The sequence below is a fragment of the Mirounga leonina genome, unplaced genomic scaffold, assembly GCF_011800145.1.
Source record: "Mirounga leonina isolate KUSES-001 unplaced genomic scaffold, KU_Mleo_1.0 Mir_224, whole genome shotgun sequence".
In the NCBI taxonomy this organism is placed as follows: domain Eukaryota; kingdom Metazoa; phylum Chordata; class Mammalia; order Carnivora; family Phocidae; genus Mirounga; species Mirounga leonina.
The window spans coordinates 4,098,568-4,122,669 of record NW_023270615.1 but is presented as its reverse complement, the minus strand read 5'-3'; the positions used below and the strand labels follow the sequence as shown (position 1 = coordinate 4,122,669).

General features: G+C 41.4%; 1 long non-coding RNA gene across 1 annotated transcript; it reads left to right on the top strand.

Annotated features, from left to right (window-relative positions):
- Positions 1 to 1,576: 1,576 nt before the first annotated feature.
- LOC118026244 lies at positions 1,577 to 13,218 on the top strand. Its single transcript, XR_004683507.1, has 3 exons — positions 1,577 to 1,812; positions 12,228 to 12,346; positions 12,777 to 13,218. It is a non-coding gene; the product is annotated as an uncharacterized LOC118026244 (long non-coding RNA).
- Positions 13,219 to 24,102: the final 10,884 nt, after the last annotated feature.

The window sequence follows — 24,102 nt, the reverse complement described above, 5'->3', positions numbered from 1 at the left end:
CAACAACAAACTATCAAATCAAGGAAATGTCACCCATAAAAGGTAATTTACAGAAACAAACCACAAGATACTCCAGATGTTGGAAAGTCAGGAAAGACTTTAAGTGAGCTCCTATAATTATGTCCAATGAGGCAAAGGAAAATATTCTCATAATAAGTGAAAAGACAAAAATTCTCAGCATAGAAATAGAAAACATAAAAAGAACCCAATGAAAATACTAGAAATGAAATAATAGAGTATCTGAGATTTTTTTTAAATAATGGACTTAATTGGCAGAATGCAGAACTTGAACACATATAAATAGAAATTAACCAAAGTTCCCATATTTGGTGAAAGACAAAATTCACACATTCAAGAAGTTCGACAACATCTAGTCACATCATAGTACATGGATTTTTTAAAAAGATTTTATTTATTTGAGAGAGAGAGAGAGAATGTACAAGATGGGAGAGGGACAGAGGGAGAAGCAGACTCCCCGCTGAGCAGGGAGCCTGATGTGGGGCCCCATCCCAGGACCCTGAGATCATGACATGAGCCAAAGGCAACTGCTCAACTGACTGAGCCACCCAGGGGCCCCAGTAAATGGATTTTAAAAACACAAAGAGAAAATCTTGAAAATAGGCAGAGTAAAAATGACACACATGTGGAAGAACAGCAATTCTAATGAGCTCATACTACTCATCAGAAAATATAAGGACCAGAAGACAGTGGAATGACATCTTCAAAGTGCTGAAAGGAAACAAAATAAAACCACACAATACATGACAATCAAGAGTTCAATATCCTACAAAAAGTGATTTTTCAATAAGGAAGGTAAAATAAAAACACTTTCAGATTAAAGAATTCTAAGAAAGTTCATTGCTGACAGAACTTCAATACAAGAAATGCTAATAGAATTTCTTTAGTCTGAAGGGAAATGATATAAGAAGAAAACATTGGTCTTTGGGAAGGGATAAAGAGTATCAGATGGCTATGTCTTGGTAAACAAATATTTTTTTTTATTTAATTTTTAAAAAACAGGACTATTTAAAACAAAACATAATAACGTTATTTGTGTGGTGTTTTTTTAAAAGATTTTATTTATTTATTTGAGAGAGAGCACAAAGGGAGCGTGAGAGGGAGAAGCAGACTCCCCATTGAGCAAGGAGCCCGATGCGGGACTCATCCCAGGACCCTGAGATCACGACCTGAGCCGAAGGCAGACGCTTCACCAACTGAGCCACTCAGGCGCCCCATTGTTTGTGGTTTTAAAATGTATTTAAGTATTATTTGTATAAGCACTGTGGCACGAAGTTTGCCAGAATTAAAAAAAACTATGTGATTTCAAGGTTTCTATGTTTTATGTGAGGTAGTTCAATACTAACTTTCTGTAGACTGTGAAACTTAGGGACATATACTATGCCTGGAAAAACCACCAAAAAAATGTAGAGTTACAATGTCAGTGAGTGAAAATGGATTTTTAAAATAATTCAAGTAATTCCATTTATTAATGCCATCAGGGTCCATCCATGTTGTTTCAATTGGCAGGATTCCCATCCATCTTTATCATGGATTCCTTCTTTCTCGTAACTAGCTATTGGTTTCAAAAGGAAAGCATGTGTTAAAATTTCCTAAAAATGGAGAGCAATATCAAATGCCTTGGAAACCGAAGAATATTTGTTTATTAATAATTTGGGGGAGATCCTTCAGTAAATTCATTTAACTTTGTTTTATTTTAGATGTTTGTCCAGAATCTACGAAGTATACTTATTAAGCATGGTTTTTTGGCAAAGTATCCCCTAGAGCCGAATTGATTCAAACGTGGGACTAAAGGTATTTCTTCTTTGTTACCTACACATTTTTAGTTTTACTTGAGGGGAATAGAGTTGAATAAATAGCTAATATTTTGAGCTGATAAAGTGGTTTGGGGGAAAGCAGAGCTTTCCTGTCTTTACATTCTAGATTTAAAAGGTTCTAAATATAAGCCTTAACAATCCTCTTGGACATCAGCATGAACAAGATAAAGTGAGTGTCTTTATTTAGTAACTAAAGCCCCATCGTTTGGGTTTGAGCAAGTGACTTTTTGATATACTATAGTTTATTTTTGGATTTTAAATTGGATATTAGATGGAAAGTAGAAACTGTGGGTGCGTGGCGCTATATATTTTTTACATGGTGGCATCATCAGGAAGCACTTCTTTAGGATGGGAGATATCCAAATGTGGACCTTGTTATGATCCATCAGCTGTCAAGGGTATGAGAGGAGGTGGTAGGAGTAAGATCTCAGTGACTCTGGAGGCATGTTCAAATTCTCAAGTCAGATGATCGTTAATTCCAAGTTTGTTTGACTCTAATATGGGGGTTTTTCACTGATACGGTATGTGTATTTCCCCACTGCCTTTCATGTTCTCCTACCCAAACACCTCTGCTCTTCAGGTCTGGTGGCCTCCGTCCCAGGGACATTTGATCAGCTGTCCCTTACTCCTCCCTAGTCTTTTCTGTTCCTGCGTTGGCCCTGTGGTAGACCAGCAAATCCAGACATGATTAGCAGAAGCAGCAGGAAGCAAGGGATGTAAGCAGTAAGCAGTAAATAAAAGTGGCCTCTTTTAGCTTTGAAATATATTGACTCAGGAAAGTGATGGCAGAAAGGCTCTAAAGGGAATACCAGGACCTTGGACCCACATGTCAGTAGTCAGTGAAATGGAAGGAATCTGTCTCCTGCATGCTAGCAGTCTGTCTCCTGCAAGGTTTTCTTCCACACTTTGATCTTTCCCCCTTTTTACCAACACCCCTAGTTCTCACACTGCTTCCTGGTGTGAGTTTCATTCACAGACAAAACTTACGCCTACTATGTCCTAGTCCCTTGGAAGCCTTACATCTGGTGTTAGCTACCATGACAAAGAAATCCTAGCAAAGAGTGTGTATAGTTAATGTGTTAGGTCTTCCTCCAGTCAGTCTGCTCACGGGATGGCAGGCTGTTGAAGGATTCATCTGGAAGCTCTCTCGTGAACCTTGATTACATCTGGGAAGCCATTGCCCATCCTGCCTACTTTTAGGTGTTCGTGTGGGGACTTTACAGCTCCTCTTCCCACCTCTGCTTCTTTTGTCCTCTCCCAAGTCTCATGACTACCCAGTACAGCAGCTAGAAGAGCAAGGGGAAGACGCGATGTGCCAACGGTGCCTTCTTCAGGGTGGGATTGAGAGCGGGTGCTGTGGCGGAGGCGACCCGTGAGCCACGTGGGAATCCCGAGTCCTGCAAAGTCTGATGTTACAGCACACTGGTGTGGGTTTGCAAACTTGAGAATTTCCCAGGGGTGAAATCTGAAACGGGCCCCTTAGGAGGACAGGGAGAGACCCCCAAAAAAGAGGCAGACCACTCTGGATTGGTAGGTGACAGTTTTAATAAGCAAGGGCAGTTACATGTGAGGCTTGTCTTGGGCATTCAGATTTTTCAACAGACCCAGTAACCAGCATTCTTCTGGAGAGCAAATCTTGGCAGCTGAATTTCAGGCCGGTAAGTAATGTTGACTTCTCAGCTGTACCAAATGGAAACAACGTACCCTCCAATCCTCATCCGTGGTCCAGCTGAGAGCAGGTGAAGACCTCTGTCATTTCGTCTCTGTGTTCGAGAGGTAGCAAATGCCTCCAGTACAGGGCAGTGGCCCTTAGGGCTTTGCAAGGACTGACTCTCTGGTGTAAACAGGTTGGAACTTTCCCCCCTTCTGTACTGAGCTAAAAATAAAACAACCTGACTTCCTCCAAGCACCGGTGGCCAACTGCCTGCCGTCTATTAGTGGGAAAGACTAGGTAGCAATAATGACTAGTGCTTCCTGTGTTCTCGATCAAAATGGCCTGGATTTAGATTTTCAAGCTGAGTATTGTGCTTCCTTACGGAGAACTCTAAGCTCTCTCCTCTCCTCCCAGCTGTCTTCTGGGTATTTCAAGTGAAGAGAAGTACCAGGAATGGATTTGGGGGGATGGCTGTCACTGTGACTTCAAGATGCATGGAATTTACTAAAGCCCTGTGGTCACGTGGGAGGGGGAAAGACAGGTGCTAAAGAAGCCCAGCAGAACTAGATTTCCCTTCCTCCTATGGGAAGTTAGAAGCCCTCTCCCTTATCGTGGCTGAGGAGGAAGTCCACGACTAACTGGGCTTTTTGGTATGGATTCTGTCTGTACTGGGTCAGTACATTCTTTGTCCGGGTGTTGCTAAGACATCAAAACCTACTGATGGCCTTTAATCTGATGACATTGCTGGCAGAGCTTGCGTGTGACATTCACCCAATTCACGCTTCATTCTGAATCTGGTTTCCATCTGTTGTTCCCCCTTCCCTCGGTTCTCCTCACCTGCTCTCTTCCCATTGGTCTGCTTACCAACCCTCAGGCATGTTGGAGATAGTCCTGCCTCCCAACATTTGCTCACACTACCACTCCCATCCAGACTGCCTCTTTCCTTCCCTTTGTTTCTCTCTCTTTCTCTGTATGTCCTCTGCTTCTCTCTATTCTATTCTTCATTTTTTTGTTGTTTGTTTGTTTGTTTGTTTGTTTGTTAGGGTTCAGGTCAATCCTCTCTGTGTCAAGCCTTGCTTTCCCTGGCTCTCCTTAACTTTGTTTCCAGAATGAGGTCCACGTTCTCATAGCTTTGGCATCCTGTGAAGGCATGTTAGTGTTGCAAATTCTCTGGCCCCACCCTAGCTCTACTGAATCAGTCTGCAGTTTAACAAGATCCCTAGATGACTCCTATGAACATTAATTTTGAGAGGCAGTGTTTTAAAGCACCTACCGTCTAGTTCATTTGTCACTTAGCAGCTGTGTTCCCAAATAGATCCTAAGCTCCTAAAGAGAGTGACCCTTGGTTCTCGTGTCCCCAGTGCCAAGCTCACAGTCTGATGGTTGGTGGTCATATAGTCACTCAATAAAGTGCAGCTAGGCACTGAGCTTGACTCCGGGGATATTAATACAATTGGATCACACTCTTTTAAATGTTTTCAGATGCATCTTCCTACCTGAATTCTATTGCCCCCGGGTCTCTACACCAATTAAAGCAGTGGGCTTTGGTGTTTTAGAAGAAAGGGGGGATTCCTCTTTGGTTGGAAAATTGAAATATTTTGAGTGCATTGCAAGATGATCAGTTAGATTTTCTAAATTTCTTTACATTCCCATTAGTACATGAGGCCTAGCTAACTTAATCATGGAATCCTATTATAAGCTAAAGGGTAGAGAAAATTCCAGGTACCATGTAAGGCAAAGGAACTCTGCCAGTCCCTTCCAGTCTCAATGGATTATGGGAAGAAAAAATTGGAAGTAGAGAAACAGGTCCTGGAGCAGGAAGTTATTTTAGATAAATCAAGGGGAAATCTAAGAGCAAAGAGGCTTTTGTTTCACTTCCTATTTGTGACTACGGAAGCATGAAAGACCACAAGGTCACTTTGCCCTGCAGAGACCAAATGTGGACCTACCACTCCTGGGCTAAGGAGGCTTCCACTAAGTAAGTGGAGATGTCTGGTATGGAGGAAACAGACCTTGAGGTACATGAGCAGTGGTGACTAAGAGGACATTCAGGGGCAGGACTGAGGTATAAAAAAACAACTAGAGATTTAAGTAGTCAAGAGATGATGTGTCAGTCCATGGTCATCAAAGACTAAGGGTCCTTTTTACCTTTCTGCTTTACCATCCATTGCTTCCTTCCATATGGTCCAAGATGGTTGCTCCAGCCCTCATCATCACGTCTACATTCCAGCCAGTGGGAAGAAAAATTGAGGAGGGGAATTGTGCAGCCCTAATGATATACTCAAATGAGATAAATGAGCAGGTTTTATAAAAGAACTGCTGACAAGAGTGAGCAGAACTAGGAGGAAAGTAACTAGTTACCTGGGACTATCAACTAGGGGAGTTGTTACCACCAGTAGGCTTGAAGGGACAGGGAGAGGGAAGAGTACAGAGTCACGTATCAGATGTATGAATGTACAGAGAGCTGTAGCTGTCATGAAGGGCCATCATACAGGAGGCTTGGCTTTTGGTGAAGGAATACACCATGCCAACTTACAGCCTGGCATAGACAGAGAAGAGTTTTTTTTTTTTCAAATGACTTTAAATCAAACTACTTTGAATGTAAATCCCTCATTGGATATATCCTGGGGACAAAAAGAACTGCAAATATGTCATCAATGCATTTGATCCCAAACTTTCTCCCCTTCCATCCTTCAGAGTCTCCTCTTGGTGTCTCCTTGGCCGAGCCCAAATGGAAGTCAGAGATCAAGGGAGCCCATTGATGTATTCTATAAAATTCCATTTTCCAGGGCAGAAAGCATGATGGAGAAGGGTGTAGAATTGATTTGGAGGGGTGAACAGAACATACCCAGTGTATTTCCTCTCATTTCCATAGAACACTGAGTTTTTCATGTCACTGGCTTGAATTAAGTCACATGACACATGGAGAATGTGGTTTTTTTAATCAGTTTGGTTTTAATGACTGCTAAATGTTAGGGTTCTCATTACCAAGGAAGAAGGTCAGAATGGATCTGGGGAAGCAATTAGCAGTCTCTGAAATGTAGATTATTTCCTGCTATGGAACTATCATGGTACATATGTCTACCTGTGGTTTTTAAGGAAATTGACATTTTTTAATAGTGACAAATATTGTTCTGTTGTTAAAACCGTGCATGCTTTCCATTGGCTACTAAAGTATCCTTCCTTTGGATCTAACTAGTACCTTTTTTTAGGGGAGGGGAAAAAGAATTTAGAAGCCATTTCCAACTGAATGGGAAATACTCTTTGGTCTACTGGAAAGAGACCTCCCTGTATCTGGCCCCCGGGTCATCAGAACTACTTTTCAATAAGCCAGTGAATTGGATGTCTTTGTGCCCATCCATTATCTTTATTCAGCTGGGGATTGCATATGGTGCAATGTGTATGGAACATAGTATTCCTCCCACATCCCATGAATTCTTTGCCCTCTGTGCTGACCCACACGCATATTTAGTGTTCCCCTTCTTACACCATTGAAATAGTCTGGCTCATGTCTTTTTTCCTCTTCTACTGATACTCTCTATGCATCTTCACGTTTGTGACCCAAAAGCCAGGTTAACTTCCTACTTATAGTAGGAAGAATCAGCAGGAAGCTTATAGGAAGAAAATTCATGCTCTGTGGGTGGAGGTTTTTGTTTCTGAATTTGCCGCCTATGAGAAATAGGAACTGGTGTTCCAAAGCCCTCCATTTGGAGTCATTGGTCTTGGGTACGTGACAATCATATGTGCTGTTGTGTTGGAAATTCAGCCAGCAAAATAGTTCTCTAAAGACCTTCCCTGAGGAAGGTTTGATCTAGGGAGATCTTAACAATCATGAGGGATGTATTTAGCCATTTGATAAAATATTTCTCTATGTCCTTTTAAAAGATACCTTTAGTAGATAGGCTTAACAATTAATATCCGGTTAAATTAAAACTGCCACAAACCAGAGCATAAATCTTGTCTTAAAAGGGCTTATGTATGCATGTAGAAAAAAGGAAATGAGAAAGAGATTTGTAATAAGGTAGAATGACATACTTAATATGCAGCCTAAAAGTTGGGTTCACTGACAAAAAGTCAGCTAGGTCTTAAACTTTTTAGACAAATTTGACTTGGTTCACAAGGGATGCAGAAAACTCAGATCACTTATCTTTAGCTTCCCCAGTGTTTAGAGAAGAACAAAGTCAACAGCAAAGGTCTCAATGGTGTACGTGCGATGAAAATTGAGTCACATTTTCACATGACGGTGGGTGTACATGTGTGAAACTACCTCCAAGTCAGAAACAATAAACCTGCAAAGGTGAAAATAAATTGTTTGTCCTTTCTTATTTTCTCCCCGAGACTCTATAATAAGCCATTATTTTCCTTTAGCCCATCTTCCCAGCTTTTGTTCCTCATTATTTTCATGAATTAATAAAGGAATGTATCAGCAGCATCTAAACTAATTTGATCTTATGGTTGCACAGAAGATAAATAACCAACCGACCCAAGAGCGATTTGAAGGCCATCTCGCCCCCTTTCTGTGTTCCCCAGTGAATCATTTGACAAGATGCCACCAAAGCAGCCAGTTTAAGAGAATAGGATTAATGTGGACACAAAAGCAAGAAGCTCTGTGAGGACTATTAGCCAAAGTGTGTCTGCCTTCCACAGAGCGAACGCCTCCATTTCTAACAGTTCTGAATCATATGTGACATGCCGATATATGAGGTTTAGAAATGGAAAAGGTGAATTTGAGTGGCCTCCTTCTAATACCACGCTCACACAATCAATTATATGAAGCTTATTTCAACAATACTCCCGTTTTTGCCAAGAATAGAAAAGGACTAGAAATAGAAAAGGGGGTAGGGCCTGATGGAACTGCAAATGATAAAATGTCCTGAAAATAAGGCAATAGACTCTCCAAGGCCATCAGGAGAGAATAGGGAAGATGGGGAAGGGGTATTTCTAATCTACTTGATCTACTTGACCAGTAAAAAAAAAAAAAAAATCTTAGAAACAAAGAAAATTATAAAATGACACCAGTTAACAAATTAAAGATCAGTGTCCTGACGACTGTGTAGGACGTGTTAAATTTCTAAGAAAGTACCTGGCAGTGTCAGATGCGGCTGGGCTGGGGAGGTGGTTGTCTGGTTGTCTGGTTATTGCCAATAGACCATACTTGGTAGCATTTAAATGTGGTGATTTAAACACACTCTCTGTTTTATTTATTTTATTTTATTCAACTTGAGTGTCAGAAACTCCAGGGATGCTGAGTCACCAAAACTAAGCTGGTAGAGGCTGTTATTAGAAACATAATGACAATTTAAGAATTTACAAGGAATAGCATAACTCTCACAAGGGGGCAGATTATTCATTTTAACCTGGAGGGCCCATATTCTTCCTAGTGAAAAACCACACAAAGAGGCAAATAAAATTCAAAAGGTTGTTTTCATCAACATGGGAAGTTCACTATGGTAGACAGAAGTTTAATGTCATTAGAAATTGGGAACCATCCATACTCATAACGAGGATTAACTGCAAAACTGGGTGTCTTCTTGCCAAGACACTGAGCTTTTTTGGACATTACTTTTCTGACTCTCTCTCTTTTTTTTTTTTCTTTTCTGACTCTTTTTTATAATTGTTGATGACTTCCTTCCCTGTCTTTCTATTTGATGGATCCTTTCTTTAGATATCACAATAAGGTCAGTTAGGTATTATTATTGTTGTTGTCATTATTGTTAGTTTGTTCTTCAGACTATTTTCTTTTCTTGGAAGTATCCTAAAGCACCTCACTGCTCAAAGTGTGGTTTAGGGACCAGCAACATTGGTGGTACTTGGAGGCTTGCTGGAAACGCAGATTCTTGGGCCCTACCCAGACCTACTGAATCAGATTGTGCATTTTAATAAGCTCTTCAGGGACTTGGGTGCACATTAAAGCTTAGGATGCACTTCCCTCCCTACCTCTCCATCCATCTCTCTTTCTACCTTTGCCTTTATAGTTGGGTTTAATTCAATATTGAAGTTCATCTCAGATATGATCTCTTCTCTACCCTGGCCCACTATGTTTTGAATTTATATCTTAGGTCTCAAAAGAATATCATCATTTCCAATTTCGGAGGCTTTTTCAACTGTTGCATCCAGAGAAACAAGCTCTCTGGAAACTGGGCTTGAAATTGTATCCCACGGTCCCGAGAGTGTACAGAAGACAAGCAGACACTTGAGACATCTCTGAGATACAGCTCCATAACTGAATGAATAAATCTAAACTCCAACTACCTTCAGATTAGTCAGGATTCTACAAATTGGAAGTTACAGAAAAGCGCCTAAAAAGGTTTAGACAAGCAGGAGAATTGTGGGCTCTCATAATGGTGAGGGTTGGAGTTTATGTCATTGACGATACAGAGACCCAGGACTCATGTCACCAGACTCTTGCTCATCACCCCTCACACCCGCTCTACTATCTCCCTCTGACGATGGTTGTCAGCACTTAGAAATTCAGCCCCTGACTGGCTTGCAGTCTGATTTGCTTGATAACACAAGACAAGTTCTGTTCCTGTTACTTGAAAGACTGGGGTTCTAATATATGTCTGATCAAAATTAACCTACTAATTCCATTACTGCTAGAGCCAACTGTGGAAAGGTGAAGAAGCCAATTGTTAAGGAGATCATTAAGGAAAAGACACAGAGGAAAGAAGTAGGACTGATGGATCTGGACTCCATCCTTGTCCTTTATTCACCTCCAAGGACTGGAGGACCCACCCAGCACTGTGCACATGATTAGTGGTGACCCAGATAGACTGTCTCTTTTTCAGTTAAATGTTATCATCTTTATGCTACTTCAGTTAATAATCCATTCATTATTTAGATTTCTTTTTCCAGCAGGAGTCAAATGCATAAAGCTAATCTGGCCCCTCTAAATTATTTACAATATATTTAAGATTGAAAGCAAATGGTTTTCCATAACTTTATTCTAATCATCATATCATCATGGAGCTTGCTGTATTGATGTTTGTAAGTCCCATGATACAATTTTTACATATGTATGAAAACAAGAACAAACCACTTTGAGGGAGAAGCTTGTCAAAGTTTAATCTTGTTTCCTATTTGGAGTGATGTCTCATTCAGGGACCATGAACTTGACAGTGCTATTTCTTTATATGGAAAGCTTCAGAAGGAATCACATAATAAAAGCCCAAACTTTATGAATAAAATTAAACTCAATCATCCTTGGAAGGCATTATTCAAACTGATTACTAATCAGAGCAAGTATGGAAAATGGATCCCCTGGTGGATAATGTTAATTTTTTTCTTTCTTTTCTCATCCCAGTCAAATACAGCTTGTTCTTAAAAGTATTCGTCTAAGATTAGGACCAAAGTTTAAACTCTGTGGTTGAGGGAAGACATTGATTTGGGAAGCTATAACATTCCTTAATTTGTCAAAGTGATGCTGTGCTCAGCCATCTTTGTGTTTGTCCTATAGTAGGTTACAGATCCTTCCAGTTACAACTCAGAGGGAATGAAAAGTATCAGCTTTCCATCAGGAGGGTGAGCAGTAGTCTTAGACTTCCCTTGACCAAGGCAGATGCTGGGGAAGTTCATCCATTTGAATAGCACTCTTTAAAAATGACTGAACTCTTGGACATTCATGGGGACTGGTTATTCCACCAAAATAATACTGAAGATTACTTCCTGAGCATTTAAAATATGTATGTCAATCAGAATATAGGAAACAAATAGATGGTACACTCCAACTGAGTAATTTAAACAAAATTTAATAATGGGATGTTGGTTCACAACCTCCATGGTAGCTTCCCAAATATAATTTGAAACTGGCTCCAATATGCAGAGGGTGGGAAAGACTGAAGAAAGAGGAAGGGTGTTCCAGACTGGTAAATGGCAGGTTTAAAAAATAAGAGAACTTACATATGAGCCTTGTCTTGGGTGGCCATAAGATGAGTAGATCTCCACGTCTGCCCACCAAATCTTCAGACTCAGTATAGCAGCCTTAACTAGGTTAAGTCAAGTATACCATGCAGATGGTCTCAATATCATATTACTATCTCAAGGCTATGTCCTTGCAGAAACTTCTGGAAGTGGGGAAGCCAAGTGGAACCCACATTCCAAAGACAGAACAAGGGATGAGGAGCCTCCAATTGCCCAGATCCAACTCTTGGGTCAGCTGGCTGGCATGTCTTCTTGATGACTTCCTCCAAAATGGGAGTATTTACATAGCTGGGAGTAAATGTCAGGGAAATGGAGAGAGCACAATACCTTGAAGCTGGTAACAGTGGACCTTTACCACTGCTAGATGTGAAAAGATGGGGACCCAATGATGGGAAGAAAGGGAGAGCTAAGTATGGCTAGGACTAGGGTGGGGCAAGTGAGAAGCTTAGGGTGCAAAATTTAGGGAGATATGCTCAGAGTCCCTTTTCTGGCTCTTACTCCCTGCCCCACCTCCACCCCATTGGATCACCATTGCCCCTGGAGCTGTTCATTTTTTTCTGTAACCTCCAATCTATAGACTCCAATCTGTAACCTCCAATCTGTAGATTCCAACCTGTAACCTCCAATCTGTAGACTCTGATCTGTAACCTCCAATCTGTAGACTCCAAAAGCAAGAGACCTTAGTTGGAATTTAGGTTTATTCAATTATAGAGCTATCGTGGGTACACCTCTGGTATGTCTGCTTGTCCCAGGTAACCACTGGCTCAGTCCTCAGAGAGCATATTTCCCTGTAATTCTGGTTGTTTTACATCTTTTAGATACAGACTTAAAGCAGAAGGTGGGAAGATTGACAGAAGAAGCTTGTCGTTTGTCATAGGATGCCACCATTATAAGCTGATTCTGTACTTTCTTTCAAGAACTGCTTTTGAAAACAGAGGTAGGCTAAAGGGACATTATCATAGTCAGGACTATACACTTTCCACGCCAAGCCCTAGATGGAGAAACACTCAGGCAACATTATTCCCCAGCATCTTAACTATTTTGCTTTCCCTTGACTCTCCCATCCCCATGCCAACAAATGCAGAAGACCTGTATCACTTTGGAGATGGAATTAAATACACTAGTATTTCATGCATTTAGAGATGCATGCTTAGTGCAAGATCTTGCTTAGTGTCAAAGATCAAAACCTTTGCTTTCAAGCTTGGAAGCAAAAGAAGCATGGGTTACTGTTTAACCACAATCTGTGCCTCTTCCCAACAATATATGTACTCATCACTCATTTCTGGATGTCCCCAGTCTTACCCTGAACCCCTAGTTAGTCAAGAGGATGATGGTTTGATCTGCTCAATCTATGTACTTCCCCTTAGGAAGGTCCTGCCTGGCCAGACTGATCCTTAAACTATCGTATTGGAGAATCTAGAGGAAAAGGAGTAAAGAAGAGAATGGAAAGAGGCACATAAAAAGAAGATGTGGAGGGATTTGGGAAGAATCCCAAGTGGAAGAAAGCAACTGTGGCAAGTGAGGACAGTGTTCAGAGCAGGAAAAAAAATGGGAGCTTTAAATAAGTATTGCTGGAAATTGTGTCTTTTTTTTTTTTGGTGTTAAGAGAAACATACAAAAGGACATGAGTTATTTCTAAATTACTTTTGATTACATGGACAGTGCTCTTTTGACTGCAACTTTACTCTGACACTGAACCACATGAATCACATCACATAAGCATTCCTATCTCTTCTTGAAAAGATATCTGTCTCTCTCTCCTTCTCACACTTTCCTCCTTCTGACTTCTCCCCATCTTCCTACCCAATTCATCAAGGTTTTTTTTTTTTAATGTAGTTTTTATGGATTTATAAGACTGTAGGTGCTGGGATATTATTCTACCCACAAATTTAGACAATGGTGATGAAACAAAGGCATTGTCTCAGATACCTGGTCCTAAATTTTTGGCTTTTGAATATTATCTTCTCTCTACTGTGTGCTGTGTATCACAGTCGTAATGAATTTTGCTAAGTTTTTTTTTCTGATTCTACCCCATTCTCTCCTCTATGAACCCACATACTCCAAGGGCCTTATCTCATCCTGAACTTGTTTCCAGCCTAAGCCCCGGACTGGACAGCATCAGCAGTCCTTCTCCTTTAGATGACATGCTTCCATTACAGTTTGCCTTCATTTCCTAGGGCTGCCTTAAAAATCACCATAAAACAGATGGCTTAAAACAACAGAGATTTATTCTTTCATGGTTCTGGAGGCTAGCAGTCCAATCAAGGACTCAGCAGGGCCATGCTGACTTTGAGGGAGACTTTGGGGAAGAATCCTTCCTACTGCTTCCCAGCTTCTAGTCAGTGCCAGCGATACTTGGTCTTCCTTGTCACTCCAATGTCCGCCTCCATCTTCACATGGCCTTCTTCCCTCTGTGTGCATCTTCTCTTTGTCTCTCTGTATCTGCCCTTAACTTTTTTTTTTTAAAGATTTCATTTATTTATTTGAGAGAGAGAGTGCTAGCTGGGGGAGGTGCAGAGGGAGAGGGACAAGCAGACTCCATGCTGAGACAGAGCCTGACCCAGGGCTTGATCTTACAACCCTGAGATCATGACCTGAGCTGATACCAAGAGTTGGATGCTTAACTGACTGAGGCCCTCAGGAGCCCCGTCTGTGTATCTGCTCTTATAAGGACACCAGTAATTGGATTCAGAGACACATTACACAATTTTATACCATTCAACAAGCACATCCTTTCCCTTCACCTAGAGGCCCCACGCCAGCCCAAGATTGCCAACTTCATTGAGTCCGTGGCCAAGAGTGGACACAGAAGTTAGATTTGCACACTGACCCTCTGGGTTGCTGCTATTAAAATGCAGTGTTAGGCATTCAGCTTGCTCTGACATTTCAGCTGTGCCTTTTCCAGAAAGGCATTTGTTGCATGGGCTGTGGGGGCATATTTTGGTATGGGGGCTGCAGCAATTTGGTTTGGTTGCAGTAATGGGGCTTAAAGCTCACTGAGATTATCCAGGTACTCAGACCGGGCACATCAACTCTAAGGCACAATCCACTTTATCCTTTTATAAATACTTGAGAAAGCATTGACAGATTTGCTTGACAATGGTTTAAACACTCCTGTCCTCCCAGTAAAGGAAGAGCCTGGTTCTTGAGAGTCACTTTGACTTGTTGGCACATTTCAGTGCTAATGGCTGCCTTGTAATGCAGATTTATGGAACTAGATTGAACTCTAACCCGAAGCCAGAAAAAAAATGGCCAAAAGGGGGAAAATAGAAATTACCTCTTGCTATGTAGACCCTTGAATTGAAAGGGCAAGTAAAATCCAAATTTTTAAAATTAATTTACAAATCAAAATAGAAGAGCAATGCCCTACGCATTTATTTTTATATAAAGATTCGGTGTCCTGTAGCTTTGAGTGTGGCCGGAGATGCCTCTCATTGCTGCCTTGAGTTTCCTCGAGGTATCATTACAGCCTGGCTTGGGGCCCATCTTGTTGATATTTTGTGGTGTTGGTTGCCTCGCAAAACCACTAGAAGATTGAGATGCCCAATATAGCCAGTGTGGAGTGGTAACTAAAACCAGTAATCTTGTAAATTTAAGGCAAAATATAATGTGTCCTAAGGGCCAAGCAGGTAACAGAAATACAAGAGGCGAGCAGGGTGAGGGCTTTGGTACGGGAGAGCCCAGATTCCAGCTGCTTGGGGCAGCTGATAATCATTTCCAGAGATTGTCACCCCATCAGAAGGTGGGTTTCAGTACCAGTCGAGTCAGATATTAAAATTCTTCAAGGAAAACTAAACCATTTCAACTTCTTTGTAAAACTCCTGCTTCTTTAAAATGTAGATGACTGGTTAAAGTTTTTTAAAAACACAGTCCAGGTAAAATCATCATCATCATCTTCATTATCATCATGATCATCATCTTCATCTTCATCACCTGTAAAACCTCTCTTGTGCGAGCATCCACTGATTTTAAATTTTCATTCCAAGATTAAAGAGGAAATACCTTTCACTGGAGAAAAAAAAACAAAACAAAACAAACAACTTTTTATCAACCTGGCATGTAATTAACAGTAAGTCTGTGTTTTAGGCAAAAAGACTTGGTTTGTACTCAAAACTCTGTCACTCACAAACTCAAAGCCCTTGGAGCAAGTCATTTTCACTCTTGAGATCTCCATTTTCTTATGTTGGACTAAATGATTTCTGCCTGGTTCCATTGCTCTCATTTACTCTGCAATTCTGTGATCAAGCACCTTGAGGGCAAACACGGTGTCCCTTCCCCCCAATATCTTGCACAGTACCTGGCAGGGAGTCAGCACTCCATATGTGTTGCTTGATGCAGGACTACATGTGTGAGTGAATGAATCGGTGTTATCTCCATTTTTAAGATGAGTAAACTGAGTCCCAGAGAGGCTAAGTAAGGTGTCTAAGTTCTTACTGTTAAATAGGGCAGAGCCAGGACAGAGAGACTTCACCGTTCTGTCCACCAGGTAGTCAAAGGAAAAACATTGAATGCAGAACATGAGGGATGTACCAAATGCAAACCCCTCTAAGATTAGATTGCCAGAGTTCAGTTTGCTACTGGTCACTTTTTTCTAGTTGTTTATTTATTACTATTAAGATACAATTTACATACAGCAAAATTACCCAGTATTAGTGTATGGTTTGGCAAATTTTGAAAACATACAATCATATAACCATAACCATAACCAAAATCAAGATAGACCACAGTTCCATCAAAATTATACATATATTAGGTGCACATAAAGTTCTTCAACTGATGTTCACTATTTTTCAGATGTTTTCCTTACCATGTTTCACTTTGGGTTGTTTTTATGGCTGTATCTTTAAATTCACAGATATTTTCTAGTATATTTAATCCCATCCTGTGTATGATTCATCTCAAACTTTGGGTTTTCCTTTTTTTTTTATCAATTTAAATTCAATTAATTAACATATAAAGTGTTACTAGTTTCAGAGGTAGAGGTCAGTGATACATCAGTCTCATATAACACCCAGTGCTCATTATATTACGTGCCCTCCTTAATGTCCATCACCCAGTCACCCCACCCCCCCACACCCCTTGCCTCCAGCCACTCTCAGTCTGTTTCCTTACAGTTTGTCTACCTCTCTGATTTTGTCTTGTTTTATTTTTTCCTCTCTTCCCCTATGATCCTCTATTTTGTTTCTTAAATTTCACATATGAGTGAGATCATATGATAATTGTCTTTCTCTGATTGACTTATTTCGCTTAGCATGATACCCTCTAGTTCCATCCACGTCATTGCAAATGGCAAGATTTCATTTTTTGATGGCTGGGTCATATTCCATTGTGTATGTGTGTATATATATATACACACACACACATCACATCTTCTTTATCCATTCATCTGTCAATGGACATCTGGGCTCTTTTTATAGTTTGGTTATTGTGGACATTGCTGCTATAAACTTTGGGGTGCAGGTGCCCCTTCGGATCACTACATTTGTATCTTTGGGTAAATGCCCAGTAGTGCAATTGCTGGGTCATAGAGTAGCTCCATTTTCAAACTTCATGTTTTTCATACCTCAAGTTAAATTTGTATTTTTTAAAAAGATCTTATATACCTCTCCTTACCATGCGTACATTTTCTCTACCTTCTTGGTATATAAGTTATAGTTGTAGTAACTGTTTTAATGTACCTGGTACTAATTCTATCGTCTTCTTTATTTATGGGTCAGTTTTGATAAGCTAATTTTTCTTCTCATTATGGGTCACATTTTCCTGCTTTGAATGATTGATAATATTTGACTGAATGCCAGATGTTTTTAATTTTACCTTCCTGGGTGCTGGATATTCTTTTATTTAAAAACATACCCATGGACTTGGTGCTGGGATCCATATAAGTCACTTTGAAATTCCTGAAACCTTTTGAGGCTTTCTTTTGGGGGGGGGGGGAGGATACAGTATGCTTTATTGATGGTACATCACAAGGTAGAGCTCCTCAAGCCCCTCCTCTTTTTCAGGAGTTCTGGGATGGAAACTGTGTAGAGGTCATGAGATTCTCAGTGTGTTGGGGAATGAGTTGGGGCAAGGACTCCCCAGCAGCTGAGGGCTTCTCTTTTTCTCTTCCTCTTGCTGGGGCTGGTGGTCTGGGGACTCTTACTCCTTGGAGGCCATGTGGACCATTAGGCCCACCACCCAGTTGCTATAGCCAAATTCATTGTCATACCTGGAAATGAGCTTGACAAAGTGGTCATTGAGGGCAATGCCAGCCCCAGCATCAAAGGTGGAAGAGTGGGTGTCAGGTCCTCAGTGTAGCTCAAGATGCCCTTGAGGGGGGGCCCTTCGATGCCAGCTTCATTGCCTTCTTGATGTCATCATATTTGGCAACTTTCTCCAGGTGGCAGGTCAGATCCACGACTGACGCGTTGGGTGTGGGAACACAGAAGGCCATGCCAGTGAGCTTCCCATTCGGCTCAGGGATGACCTTGTCTATAGCTTTGGCAGTGCCAGTAGAAGCAGGGATGATGTTCTGGGCAGCCCTTCAGCCATCATGTTGAGGCTTGCTCTTTAAGCTTTATAGAGTGGGAGCAGAGGAACCGTTATCATAGGGCAGATTATGCCCCACTATTAAGGTGATAGCCTCCTGAGCACTCTGCCCAACATCCCATGAGCCACGAGGTTTGTCTACTCTGGCGGCAGGAGCAGGATCTATCCCAGATCTGTGTAAGCTCCAGGATGTCCCCACCCGCAAATTTTCTGGTAGTTTTTCCCCTGGCCTCATATAGTTTCCTCACACACATAAACTGGTTAGTATGACGATGTGCAGAGTTCACTCTCCTCACCGTTCTCTGCTCTCTGGTACCTGAGCTACAAACCTTAGCTGCCTGGACCTTCAGAAATGCCTTCTCTATCTCCCAACTCAGAGGGACCTCAAGACTACTTGGGTTTTCCTTTCCCTAAGTGGGACCAGGATACTGTCTCCAAGCAGCAAGCTGGGGTAAAAACACAACTCCCCTTCCTTGTCTCCTCTCTCTCTCAGAGACCACTGCACTACCCCATGTGCTGTCTAATGTCTGAAAAACATTTTTCTTAGATTTGTCTGGCTATTTATTTCTTAAGAGTGTGCATTCAGGAAGGGAATAGAAATCCAGTCCTCCTTATTCCATCTTGGCAGGAAGCAGGTCATTGGTCTCTTTTGGATTTTCCCAGCCTCTTGTTCAGCCACTCATGAGGGGATTCTTCAAATGTCTCTTCTTCCTTTCTTCCCCTCACAATGCCAGCTTCAGATTTCCTTCCTGGTCACATCGTCTCTAGTTCGTAAATAAATAGGCAATGGGAATAACTTTATTATTTTATTTCTAGTCAATAAGCATGGGTAATTCACTTTTTCAATTGATCTGTGTTGCTTATAAATCGCTGCATCAGCCCCTCCTCCAGTTTCGTATTGATTTCTGGCACAAATGCACAACTCTGCGAGCTGCCTGCCTGTCTTGGGTCCTGCTGTGCTCCCAGTGTTTGAACTTGCTTCTTTTTTTTTTTAAAGATTTTATTTATTTATTTGAGAGAGAGAGAATGAGAGACAGAGAGCATGAGAGGGAGGAGGGTCAGGGGGAGAAGCAGACTCCCTGCCGAGCAGGGAGCCCGATGCGGGACTCGATCCCGGGACTCCAGGATCATGACCTGAGCCGAAGGCAGTCGCCTAACCAACTGAGCCACCCAGGCGCCCTGAACTTGCTTCTTGATGCCACCTGCTGTCCCGTTCATTTCAGGGGCTTTATATTGCTCACATTCATCCAGATTCATTCAAGAATTATTCTGGAGCGCCCACTAGTCCTGTGTTAGACCCTGGAGCACAGATGTGAGCAAAGAAGCCATTGCTCCTATCTTCATGAACTTGACTCTATAATAAAGGGCATAAACTGTAATCAAATATTCATATGTATATCTATAAGAATATGACTCTAAAGACTTGAAAATGCTGGATAAAATTGTTTTTCAAACAATTCTTTTTAAAACCATAGCTGAGTAGCTAATAAAGAGAAAAAAATGACAGGTTTGATATAAAAATGGTAGAATTGCTCTGAAAGAAGCTATCACGGGCATCAAGGGTTGCATCCCTACTGTCCCCAAAACTGGTTTTCAACAGGCCACAGGTGAGAGGGGACAGGAAACACATCTGGAGGTCAAGAAGGAGCTCCAGGTTAGAAGCTTTACAGAGAGTGGACCTGAAGGAATGAGCCTACAGTGTGAATCAGCCAAATTCTACCCTCCCACAAGGCTCCTGCAGTCTCACCCTTGGCTGAATCTTCTGATAGAGCAGAAAAACAAAAACAGGCTACTCTGAGATGCATTACGACAGCCTCCGGTTACCTGATTTTGGTGCTTGCATTTATTTTTTTAATTATTTTTTTGTTATGTTCAGTTAGCCAACATATAGTACATCATTAATTTTTGATGCAGTATTCAATGATTCATTAGTTTTGTGTAACACCCAGTGCTCATCACATGTGCCCTCCTTAATGCCCATCACCTGACTACCCCATCCCCACACCCCCTCCCTTCTGTAACCCTCAGTAACTGTGGAAGGAGCCGAGATGTCCTTCAACAGATGAATGGATAAAGAAGATGTGGCTCATATATACAAGGGAATATTACTCAGCCATCAGAAAGGATGAATACCTACCTTTTGCATCGACATGGATGGAACTGGAGGGGATTTTGCTAAGTGAAATAAGTCAAGCAGAGAAAGACAATTGTCATATGGTTTCACTCATATGTGGGACATAAGGAATAGTGTGGGTGCTTGCATTTAAACGTGAAAACAAAGATGCTCAGGCCAAAAATATAATTTGAAGTACTGCCGGCAGTTCGTAGATAAAATAAATGCAAATGACTGTTTAACATAGGGCGAGATGATGAAAGATGATGAACTTTGGTCATAATGTAGGTACACGGAGATAATACTTTGTAGCTACCGAATTGGTAAAAATATCGTAGTGCCTCCTTTTCCGTTGCTGACAATGCTACGGAGCAACAGACATTCTTACGTACTGCTGATGGTCTGACGAAATGCTTTGACCCCACTGGAGGAGAATAGCTGGTAAAATTCACATCAATCCTGTTTGGGGAATCTATTCCGAAGATGTCAGAAAAAAAACACAAATTGATGTCAGCGCATGACTAAATGTTGCAGCTCAGGTGCCTGGGTGGCTCAGTCAGTTAAGCGTCTTCCTTCAGCTCAGGTCATGATCCCGGGGTCCTGGGATCGAGCCCCAAGTTCGACTCCCTGCTCAGCGGGGAGCCTGCTTCTCCCTCTGCCCCTCCCCCCTGCTACTGTGCTCTCACGTGCTCTCTCTCTCTAGCAAAAATAAATAAATGAAATCTTTAAAGAAAAGAAAAAATAAAAAATTGCAGCTTGATGTGTAATAGAGAAAGACTAGAAACAACCCAAATGTTTGTAGAGTACTAGATGAATAAGTGATTGTAGTATTGTACTAAGAAGTTAATTGAATATCAAAAAAATTTTTGCTATCTGCTGTTTATAAGAAACATATCAGAAATATAAGAACTTAGAATGACTGAAAGTAAAATGACAGCAAAAGATATATAAAGCAAAATATAACCCCAAGGAGGGAGATAAAAACATTAATTTTAGGTAAAATAGAATTTGACAAACTCTTATAAGAGATAAAGATCTCAGTGTATTAATAAATGGTTAATTTCACCAGGAAGATATAACATGTCTAACTTTGTATACACCTAATACTATAGCTAAGAAATATGTAAATTAAAACATACAGAATCCAAGGAGAAATTGACAAATCTACCAGCATAGAACATTTTTAACAGCAGATGCAGTAACTACTAGATCAAACAGAAAAATCATAAAGATTGTGGCAGAGACAGCTACTTTCCTTCTAATATGTGGGCTTATTTTTCTTCCCTTAAATAGGGACTTTGCTATCCAGAGTAAAGACTATATTTCCCTGTTTCCCTGACACTCAGGGGCAGTTGTGTGACCCAAAGTTCATGCTAAAGGAAAAAGAGCAGAAGCAGTAAGTACACCCTCTGGGTCATGCCCTTGGAAGGAAAGGGCCAGCCATCCAGGTCCCTTTTTTTCTCCCTCCAGCTGGCTGGAATGAAGATGTGAGGGCAAGAGGTAGAGATGGACCATGAGACAGAGGCCATGTGTTGAAGGAAGAGCAAAAAAATAGGAGTGTGGGCCCTGGACACGGTAAACACCTTGGATTGCTTACGTGGTAACTGTCATGTTCGAGGAAAGTAAACTCCTGTCTGCTTTGAGCCACTGTTATTTTGGGTCTTTGATACAACCTCTACATCATAACAAATACGGATTTAGTCCCTGGAAGTGGAGCTGGAGAAACAGAATCTAGGTGACATTTGCTGGAAAGACACACTGCAGGCTTGCAAGAATGAGCTCATGGCAGGCTGAAAATCTGGGGCCTGGGGCAAACCATTTGGCAAATCTGTCTCCTCAGATACTTTGGCAGGTTTTTCACATGCTGACACAGCCTTCCCCTTCAGTTCTTTTATTTTGAATGACTTCAAGGTAGCTGCCAATAAGTTGAAGCAGAGCCGGATTGGCAGAGCACAGAGATCATTAATAAAACTCCAGAACCGTAAAACTGCTTAGAATAGTGTTTTTCAACCTTGTTCACATCATGCGCTCGGAATATAATATAATATTTGTGTGGCCCATAGGGGCACGTGAATGAGGCTACTCAGAGCCAATGGTGACCAGCCTGCATACTCCCATCATCCCAAACAGAGGCTCAGGGGAACAATATATTGGATGTGTTTGTAACCTAATCTGTGCCTAAACCGTATGCCCAGCACACTGTCTGAATAGCTCTGTTTTACATCAGATCTTTAGTTGTGGTCATTCCAACATGGAACTGGCCAGAAGCAAGCAACCTAAGAAGCCTAAGGGAATTTGGCCAGAGAACGCACAAACCTAGCCTGCAAATACCTGTCCTTTTTGACTTCTTAAGGCAATTTCCAAGCCCCCACGTCTGGACAAGGAGGGATTGCCTGCGATACCATGGCCTCACCAAGGGGACACACTTCCAGTAGCCACTTCAATGTGCCACCGACTCATTCATGACAAGGCTCTCTTACTTCACCTGGATGGCGAACATCATGAATGGTTACCTTATTATTAGCCTTTACAATGTACCTTTATCGTATATTCTCTTCATATGTATGACATAGTTCACAATGAAAAAAATTTTATTTCATTAAAGTATTTGCAACTTCGGAAGGGCTTTGAAAGAGGTTAAAGCTTCCATTAGGGGTCAGGAGAGGAGTCATTGACTGTTCCTCTCAGGCCTTCTGCATCTGTAACTGATATTCATCGCAGTCATTCATTGAGCACATGAAGGATTTCCAAATAAACACTTTTGTTCTTTCTTAACATACAATTCACTGGGTTAGGAAGAGTTCAGTTCGTCTTTGGAAGTGGCGCTGGTTCAGCAGCAACCAAAGCTGAGTTGAGCACCATTTTTGGCCCCAAAACACATGTGGAGGTCATGTGACACCCACAAAGAAGCAGGCATTGGAAGAACACCCCTCCCCTAATTTGGTTCCTAGTTTCTTTGGTTAGTTGCCCCAGAGTCGTCTCAAAGCAGAAGACTTTTAATCCCTAAAAAAAAAAAAAAAAAAAATCAACAGTTAGAAGAAAGCACATGGGAAATCACTGAATCAAGCATCAAGGAAAGTAAACTCAGTTCACTCAGTATCTCTGATCCAGTTATGAGTCATTCATGAAAACATTTAAAATCCCCAAATCATTTCTTGTGCTCGTGTGGAATGTGGGGTTGGGTGCTCCAGTTAGCAGGATACAAAATTCTCTTACAGTGACTTGGGGGGGGGGTGGTAGAAACGTTTGCCCTCCAGAGTGGAAGTTGGTAGAAAAAGTATATTTACTGTGAGGGAACATATTACTGGCCAATCTGTTGACATGAGGAGCATGTTATTAAAACAACAAAGAAAACAAGAAAAAGAAAGTTGTATTTTATGTGGTCATTCAATTACAGGTGGCCATGGGTGAATGTATGTGGGCCTGCCACAGCAAAATAAGATGATCTATCGTTTATTAAGTGCCTACTCTGTGCCCAGAATGATGTGAGGCACTTGAGGCACATTATCTGTCATTTTTACAAACATGCTTTGGTGTAGGCTTTATTATCCCCATTTGACGTAGGTAGGTTCAGTATCTCTCCTAGATCTAAGAAACTCTGGCTTGAAGCAAAAAGTATAGAAAGAGCTGTTAGCTCCCACCTGTTCTGGAAGGAGATCTGCTTTGATGATGCTTTTCCCACCTGAGTCAAAATGTAGTGTCTGCTTATTCCTAAGTGACTTATCCAGCATCTTCATCAGCTTAAAGGGTTGGAACTCTCCTTTGTTCTTCCAGATGTGCCTCACTGGTTGCTCTTCCCCACATCTCTTTTATCTGTGTTTGGTCCTCCTCTGTTGGGTCCCACTTCTCCTGTACCTTGGGTCCTGATGCAGGCTCCTTGCCTGAGTTTTTGTCCATCATTACCTTAGATGGTCCTTCACCTTCCAGATGGAACTTTCTGGAAGCCCTTGTATATGGTCCTCAAAAGGATGGGTCTAGTGTAAAGGTCTTTGCTCCTTCTTCTCATCTCATTCTACACTAACAACCTAGAACAGCCCTAAAGGTAAAGTCCA